The following is a 9,191-nucleotide window of genomic DNA, read 5'->3' as shown; positions in this document are numbered from 1 at the left end:
TTTTTTTTCCCTCTTCCCTCATGGAAGGTTTTTCTGTATGTAACTGTCTAGTTCCTGAGTCTCTTCCTCTGTTCAAAGTGGAGAACATGTCTGATAGACTATCAAAGCTGCTGATCAAGTCAATGGCACTATTTCACAAAAGACATTTTGACATTTTGCAGTAAAAGCACAGGTGTAATAATAAAGGCTGCTCCAGTTCCAAGCATCATATTGTGTTTGATGGATAAGTGTTCAGGCACTTTCAAATAAATATTGTGTTTAATGTTGTGCCCGCCATAATGGCTGTTATGAAAAAATGTCTAATCTTCCCCCTGGTTTTTTTTTTCAGTCCTGTTATCTTTTTGTTGTTTTTGAGATTTAATCAGTGATTAGGTTCATCTCATAATTCTATTACCATTATCTAAAATACCTTTGGTTTATTTTACTTTTTATGTGAATGGAAATCATCCTTAAGAAATAGTTAAAAGTACAAAATTATTCTATTATACATTTGAAACCTCATAACAGCCAAGGCTTAGAGCAAAAGAGATATAAGGTACATGTACCACATTTTCCAGTTCATGTATAGAAAAAAAAAATGAAAAAACAAGAGCAGAGAGAATAGACAAAATATTTATTTGGCATGCAGCCCAGATATACAGACAAGTCAAACAAATCCTTACAAATAATTAATATTTACAAATTCCTTACAACCAGTGTTCACAGTTTTTTCTCAGTTTCAACAACTTTGTGATTCTTTTTATTTTGGAAAACAGTCTATGAAAATGTATGTGCATGTAGGCTACTGACTAATTTGAAAATTTGGCTTGAACTGGAAAACAACACCCCAAAGTCATGAGCTGCATAACTACATTCAACTGTACACAAACACATCTGTGCATTTCAAGTAAGCCACAGTTTCCACGTTGTACTGCACATCTGTAGTCACAGCAGGGATCTGCAGCACGAAACATGAACGACGAGGCTCCTGAGCCGGGAGCCACGCTGTGGAAGGAGGCCAAGACCGATCACAGGGACCTCAGAGAAGTGACTACGGGTCAGTGATCTCAGTTTTCTTGAAATGGATGTGCTGAAAGCTGCTGTCAGAGCGCATCACCCCACACCTCAGTTTTCATTTTCTATCATCTCTCTCTCTCTTTTCATGTCATCTACTGATGCCAGTCCTCTCAGTCCAGTGGATCTACTGCTTTGAAGAGCCCCGCTACTTTCCCTTTCGTCCACCCTGCTTCACTTTCTTTTGGGGAGCTTGGGCAGAGGGAGAGGAAGTGGTGGAGGAGGGATATTGCAGTGTTTGCCGTGAGAGGAGCTCCTTGAAGACCGAGTCCATCTGGCGACAGACCTCCTGTGAGATGAAATAAACAACGGTGATGAGCTTTGTGGAAAAAGACAGAACTGTCTTTGTTTTTCTGAACTCCGCTCTGCTCGAGAGCTTCTAATCATGTTTGTAATAGAAGCTACATTAAATCATTAGTTATTCGACACCTCTTTCTAAACAGACTCTTTGTAAGTTATAACTAATTAATTTGAATCTTACTAAGTAATTTACTGATGCTCTACAGATAAGTTATAAACCGTTAACTAATTTTGGGTTGCCAGGTGGTGAAAAATCTGGTGTTATCCTCCTCCAGTACAAAATGTGCTTCGTCCTTTAAGCTCTTTAGCTCATCAGGAAAACATCTCCAAAAGGACGGTTTAACCATTTAACCCCTGGAACGTGTTGCACAACATCTGGACCAAAATCTGTTTGGTATCAACTTGAGACATTGTTGAATTTACAACAGTAGAGCATTTTAAAACCTCTTCATTAATGATTTATTAACATTTATAGTTGGAGACAACTTACTAAAAAAAAAAAAAGAAGATAAATCCATGACCTTTTATTTAAATAAAAGGGATGGTAAACGATTAATTAACTGTTATTAAAGCTATGTGATATGGCCTATAAACCCTTAATGAAAGTGTGCCTTTTTACATGGTGGAACTAGTCATTTGAAACCAAATGAGAAACAAACAGACCTTGTCCACATGAACAGCAATATCCTCAGAAGATGAGTTTTCCTGGAAACTATGTACAGAAAAAAGGGACATCACAAAACATTTAATATCAATTTCTCACACAAATATAACAAGTCAGCTGCCACACTGCAACAATTAGTGATGTATACTTACTCTCTGCGCACAAAGCAAGGAGAGGGGACCCGCCGTGGCTTGCACATTGGCCCAACAGGAATCTGAAGCAGTAAATTTCCACCTGAAGCGATGCCGCCCCCTCCTGGTCCAGCTGATAACCTCCTTTGGTCGATGGAGCCACTGCTGTTGGCTCTAGGACGTTCTGCTCCTTTCTGTGGTGGTGCCGCCGAGGAGCCAGTGCTGCCGTCAGCCGAGGATCCCGTTTCCAACTCTGCAGCACGTCACATTGAAGTATTCTTTTATTCTATTCAACGATAATCATCACGGCCTCAGAGACATGATAAACCAAGACCAACACATTAACTTACCATCTTTACCCTGAGTGTACTCTGCCTCCGCATCTCCTTCTTCATTGAGAGGCTCACTGTGAAGTAAACACCCTCAGATTATCATTCCACCGTGCAGTGCATCCATGTTGTGTGTATGTTGATGGGTGTGAGCATCTTTTTTCCCTCACCAGTCATCCTGTTCTAGTGTCATGCATTTCTCATACACGGGTCCCTCTACTTCACTCTGGCTGGGGAAGATGCTTTCGTGCTGGAGGATGATGCCTTTCACCAAGGCGTTGATCTGAGGCTGCAGGGTGACAACATCGTCGTCCTGAGCCCCTCTGACTAGGCTGGGCCCAAAACACACAGCCAGGTTGTAAGGCTGCATCATGTTCTCGTCACTGTACTGCGACACACTGGAAGCAGAGAAACACAAAATTATATAAAGAAGGAGAAAGAGTGTGGGAAAATAAACGTTTGAGAGACTCATAGCGAAGCTCCACTGAAATTCCCTTATGCTTTTTTTTTTTTGCCTTCTTACACTTGACAATACACAAAAATAATGTCAAAACTTCACCTCAACACATCTCCTATATGAACCATTACCTTTCAAATGTTCTGGTATTTAAACTATGTGCAGTTGGTTTTTATGTATTTTTCCTTTAGCTTGGTTTGTTTCCTCCCTGTTGCAATGTTCACACAATGTTGTGTGTGTTTTTATCTTAATCTCAATTTATTATCTCTGCCAAGTCACCATTCAGTGTGTTGTCATTTCCCACTAATACATTTTGACTTTAGTGATTCTGTTAAACATTGCAGAGACTTTTGGACCCCACTGTACAATGTGAAAAAAAAAAAAGACATCCCTCCTCCATCATCATCCGTCTGTCAGATCTAATAAGACATCAGCTAACTGATAAAAATATTTGGTTCTTCCACCTTCTAGAAAGAAACGTGGTTGGTTGGTTTCCTGTGAATTATTGTTTGATGCAAACACCTTCTCTCTGCATATTCAAATACTCAACAGTAACAACTGCAAAGAGTTAGGATACTTACTGATGGAGGAATGCAAAGAGGTATCTCATGACGATGATGACAGGCTCGGGATAGGAAGAGATGACTGTTTTGAGCTGAGCCGCCCTCTCTGCCTCATTCTTTATTTCTAAGAAAAGGTCATGAAAAAAAGATAAGCTGTTGCTGTGTGCCCTTAGCAACGCTTATCTGATATTTCAACACACACACGCACTCACGAGCATGCTCCAGGAGTTGGTTGGTGCTGTCGATGGGGAAGAGGGGATTCTCCAGACCTCTGAAGTAGAGCTTCAGCACTCCGGCCACAGAGTCCAGATCGTATCTCTGCTCAGCCAGGGGGTCCTCTCCTGCAGGGGAAGCCCACAGCACACTGCCCCACATTATTTATGCCCCACAGTGAGGGGAGCTACTCTCTCAAAATGGGCCATCCCAAAACACGCTCACACAAAAACGAACACAGGCCTACCTCGCTCAAAAGCATCCCTCAGGTTTTTGACCTCCATCTGAGACCCCGGCACTCTAAATATCCCTTCATGATGGAGACCTGATGGACACACAAGACTCATTGTACATTTTCAAACTAAAACTAGTCAATGTTCTTTCCATCTTTAATACTCACCATTGAGGTTGATGAAGCGAATGCAACTTTCCACAACTATTGGAATCTGTTGTCCTGATGCCTGAGTGAAACAAATTTAGTAATGAATTTCACAAGCAGGAAGTCTGGTGTGTTATTGCTAACTGATGTAATGGAAGTGAGAAATGAACTGAATACACACAGTAGTCAGAAATGCTGGAGGAGGTGAAATGGTTTGATAACGATGGGAGCTACCTGTATGAAGGAGAGCATGTCTCCACTGAAGAGTTTGTGGTTGTGCATCAAATTGGCATTCGAGTGATTCTTCCTGATACGCATTGACTTTCCATTGAGTCTGCAGAGCAACACGAGGATACAGCATTGTCACATTTTGTCACAACTGAGTTCCTGCATTAAAATGTCTCATAAATAAATCAAAAACTTACTGGCAAATTCTTATGAAACATTTCTATCCTTACCTCAGTTGATGTCCATTTGATGCATCAGCTAGGAAGAAAAATGTAGCCGATTAAAATTAGCTTAACCGCAAACCAGCCGGTGACAAGAAATGAGAAATACATGGGATGAAAGATAAATTTAATACTTTGGTTGCTGGTAAAAAGAAGAAAAAAAGGAACAACAAAATTAGTGGACTATAATAACCCAAATTGCACCAGCTGTTCTCACAATAATAACCCACATTGCACCAGCTGTTCTCAAATGACACTTTGGGTCAGCAGTTTGTCGTGTGGTATGTACGTGAGAAATGCAGAAGTGATACCTTTTTCCACTGCCAATTTGAGCAGGTCATGTTTGGCTTGCAGTTTAGATACCAGTGAACTGCCAACAAGGTGCTCCTTTACTCTCTGTAAAACAAGTCAGATGTTATCAACAATATGAGCATTAGCTTTCACCAACATTCACCGCATTTCTTATCATCAGCATCGCTTCTGTCGACTAGAACCCGAAAGCCAAACCAAAAACCGCTTCTACATATCCACCAACTGCATATCATCAAAACTGTGCTCAACTGTGTGTTATTCAAGTAGACTGCCAAACGGACTCACAGTGAAGTAGAGGTTTTCTATTTCCTGCAAGTTGGCCCTGCGCCGGGCCACACTAGGCTTGACTGTCAGGTTTTCAGTGCTGCCGTCCTGAGACGAACCGCTGCCGCTGCTGGGCTCCAGATCATCATCACTGATACTCTCCAGCAGGGTGGACTGGGCTGCTGACATGTTCTTACTAGCCTGATGACAGTGGCACAGATAAAAACCATATATTATGCTGTCTGCACTAATTATGGTCAATGACCATGGTGCAAAACATCAGAATCTGAGGTCAACTAACAACTGCAACTATATCCGACTGTATTGCAAAAAATGCCAGAATTACCATTTTAGCATATGTGTATAATACAAACAAGGGAGTGGTTATCATCATCACCCCCGAAACTTGACGTGAGCTTGAGGTTTAGTGACTGAGACTTGAAATGTGGTAAGTCTTTTTAAATTGGGTACGTTCCTGCCATTTACTGACCTGACGACACATTGGCCAAATTGATTGATGAAATGATTCGTCTCAGAATAAATGTTTAAAAGACAACAAACAAATTAAGTTGGATACTTTTTGTTGTTTTTTCCTCACATATTTACGCAAGTTGCATAAGTTTGCCTTCATGTCTTTACTTGTGCTCAGGACACTTTCCATCTACATGAATAAAATAGTTAAGAAAACATTAAAACAATTGTATTTACAGTGCTGGATGAACTCTGCCTCAGACTCAAAGATGGCGACTGTGAATACAACACTGGCGGATACAGCAGACTCATGAAGTGCTAAGGGTGAAGTACTCTACCTCCTCTGTTTCCTGGGTGACTACCTTCAGTCTGGTCTGTATCTGTTTGAATCTGGTCTCCAGCTCACATCTCATCTCGCACTCTGCACTGACCTCAGAAACCTGCAAGGCACGAGAGAGTCCAGGGATGATGCAAAACAGCTGAATAATCCACCCGCAAAAAGCATACTTGTCGATTATTCACACAAAACACCCACCTGGTCCCCGTCATGGGGCTGATAGGCGAACCGAAGGGGCATAGAAAAGGTGTTATAATGGTCCTGCAGGAGGGTGTCTCTGTCCTGGCTCTGGTCCAGTCCGGACACAGCCACTTGAAGCTGCTGGAGCCCCTTGCTCAGGTTCTGCTGAGCCCGCCCCCGTCTGGACAGGTAGGCCTGCACCACCCGTTCCAGAGAGAGGTGGTAGCCTACATCTGCACACTGACGGAGACAATGACATGTCAGACAATATCGCCTACTTAATTCGGGGGCTTTCAGATCATGATGTCTTCTTTAAACATGATATTTTGGGTGATATTGCAAACACAACATATTATGTTCCAATGTTTTAAAAAGTTTATTGATCGGCATCTCTAAAAAAGAGACCTCAGAAATGGGGGGTGGATCATTACCTTGAGTAATACACAGCATTAGTTAATGTATAGGTAAGGAAAAGACAGCAGACAACAGAAGGGAACAGATGCACTCACGTCGATGAGAGTAGAGATGTCTTGGAGGTAATACTTATTCATGGAGGCATTGGCTGCGCCCAGGTTTATGAGGTAGTCATTTCGGGCCTTGCTGCACTTCAGGTATATCTCTTGAACCTTACCTTGTCTCTAAAGCACATAAACATTTATCAGCAAGAAATTAAAGGGTGACATAATCTACATGCGTGTACATTAAACTACATTTAAAAAAAAGAAAAAAAAGGTATGTATATTTACTTTTTCTATCAACCTCCCCAGTTTTTTAGCAGCACTCTGCTTCTGCTTTTCCTCCTGTTTCTCTGCTTCCTTCAGCTTCCCCTCAGCACACACATACTCTGAGTGGTACTGGTAGTACGTCCGCCATGCCTGCACACAGACACATACAGCAACGCTTTCTTTTGTTTGTTTAGGAAACGGAAAATGTTTTGGGTGGCTGCTTTCTCACTTACAGTGTGTAGCTCTGTGGTAACCTTGAGTAGTCCATCTTGCAGCTGAGAACAGATGTCTTTGCTCTGGAAATATGACATAGAGGCAAAATACCACAAAGTGAGGTGGCAGAACCCAAGGTATTTTCAGTGTCCAGAGGTCAACGGGTGAAAGTCAGAAAAGGAAAGTGGTTGTATTTCTAGCTTAAGTCTGTTACATTGTACATGTAGAGACTTGACTTTATAATTGCCTCGTGTTTGCGGCTGGTGTGTCGGTGCTTGTGTAACTACCTTCTTGGCAAGGCGTTGTGTGTACTCCAGACAGTGTGTGAGGGGCTGAATGAGGAAGTTGCTGCAGCTCTCACTCAGTCCATTATGATCTTTACTTTCCTGGCGGGTCTGGGACAGCAGAGCCAACCAGACCTGTGCCACTGAGTGACTGCTGGGGTCCTTCCTGAGCGTATGTAGAGGAAACAAAAGGAAGACACAGGGACAAACAATTTGTAAGATAAATTGAGGAATGCTGCACAACAGTGTCCTCAAATGAACTGCTGGTTAATTTAGCACATCATGTGCACCGCCGAAGGCAGGGCTGTCTTTACCTCTTAATTCTGGAAGTGAACCTTTCAGCAAGTTTTTCCAGGGAGCGGGAATACTCGCTTTCAATCTCACCCCGTCGCCGCAGGTAGTCTGTCAGGTCCTGCAGCTGCTGGCTCTTCTGCTCAAGTTGCAAGTCCAACACTTTCAGTTGGTCTGCAAGCTGGCAACGCACCTCTGAGAGACGGGGGGGGGGGTACAACAGTCAAGGGAGAGAGAAAGACGCATGAGAAACTCTGATTCATTCCGAAAGTCTTGCTGTGGGTAAGAAATGGATTTCACACGTTTGTTTTTTCCTACGAAAAGACCACATGTAGATCACAGTCAGTTGGGTGCGATACAGAGGTTGTTATAGTGGTAGAGATAAAAGTCATTCTTTCACCTTTGATTTGTGTGTCGTAGTCCACGGTACCGACCCTCTCTTTCCGGAGTTTAACATGAGAAGTCATTGTTGCTCCAACTGGGTGGAATTCTGTATAAAAAAAATTTTATTATCACCATTTAATTTGAATCATCAGCTGCTCCATCCCTTTCACCCCTCTTGTAAAACCACAGTGTTTATGTGCATGCAAGCTACTCTGTTCTTCTCTCTTGAAGAAAGTAGGGTAAGAATCAAGGCCTATGATCCACTGCTGCAACCCTAGCATGCCTCTCTTTAAACGTTCACACTCTTAGAGCTGTAACACCCCCCCCCCCCCCCCCCCCCCCCCCCACAGACCATGCTAACTTCCTCCTGCCACACAGAAAGAGCAAAAAGAGCATGTTCATCTTACTGTAACACATCTCTTCAAACTGGTCACCCTCTGCTGTGCTCTGCTGAACGCCAGACAACTAGAAAAAACCAGCTGGCATGTGTTGCCTTGTGCACCGGTCACGCTGCAGAAATGCATGAGGTGCAAAAATAGCTACAGCAACATCTCAGCTGCCCTGAAAATAGGATGAACCACAACGCACACAACTCTGCGGGGATGTTTATGTTGAAAAACTACAGGTGGTTTTACCCCCGATACTCACTCAAAGCACATTTTCGTCATTTCAAGAGTAAAGCAACAAATCTAGCTGCTTTTGCCCTCCTACTTCTACAGCAGATATCCTACTACTTCTGTCTGTCTCTGTCAGGCCAACTAGTCGAGACAGTTGGCCGCCCACCATGAGCCTGCTCCTGCTCAGGGTTTCTGCCTCTTAAAAAGGGAGTTTTTCCTCACCACTGTCACCAAGTGCCTGCTCATGGTGGGAATTGTTGGATTTCTGTAAATGATATTATTTAGAGTACGGTCTAGATTTGCTGTATGAAAAGTTTCCTGAAATAATATCGATCATGATTTGATGCTATTTAAATAATATTTGACTTCACTTGACTTGGATGACTGAAGATGATCCCAGTTTAGGCGGAAAAATATAGTTTATTTGAGGTTGAACATGAAAATTTTGGTTTCAGTTTCTAATCCATTTTTGCCATGTTGTATTACAGAAAAAAATTCCCTTATCTAAAATATTTCTCAGTAGAATACAGAAGTGCAGAAAAAAAATATGATTGGAGGATCTCAATGCATGACAG

The 9,191-nt window shown here is 42.4% G+C and overlaps 1 pseudogene across 1 annotated transcript; it reads right to left on the bottom strand.

The window, feature by feature from the left end:
* Nucleotides 1-1,136: 1,136 nt before the first annotated feature.
* On the bottom strand, nt 1,137-8,463 carry LOC111670693 (SLIT-ROBO Rho GTPase-activating protein 3-like; annotated as a pseudogene). The gene is made up of 22 exons (XR_015438545.1): nt 8,407-8,463; nt 8,016-8,105; nt 7,639-7,810; nt 7,328-7,490; nt 7,061-7,123; nt 6,849-6,977; nt 6,612-6,740; nt 6,121-6,342; nt 5,924-6,025; nt 5,136-5,315; nt 4,850-4,934; nt 4,548-4,575; nt 4,324-4,423; nt 4,111-4,171; nt 3,958-4,035; nt 3,710-3,838; nt 3,516-3,621; nt 2,648-2,875; nt 2,499-2,554; nt 2,170-2,401; nt 2,017-2,065; nt 1,137-1,342 (listed from the first exon to the last, which is right to left on the bottom strand). The product of XR_015438545.1 is annotated as an SLIT-ROBO Rho GTPase-activating protein 3-like (transcript).
* Nucleotides 8,464-9,191: the final 728 nt, after the last annotated feature.

This window comes from Seriola lalandi, unplaced genomic scaffold, assembly GCF_002814215.2.
Source record: "Seriola lalandi dorsalis isolate HSWRI2012SDOR001 ecotype SW California unplaced genomic scaffold, Sedor1 jcf7180002054861, whole genome shotgun sequence".
Lineage (NCBI taxonomy): Eukaryota > Metazoa > Chordata > Actinopteri > Carangiformes > Carangidae > Seriola > Seriola lalandi.
The sequence above is the reverse complement of the archived record's forward strand: the minus strand, read 5'-3'. Positions and strand labels throughout refer to the sequence as shown.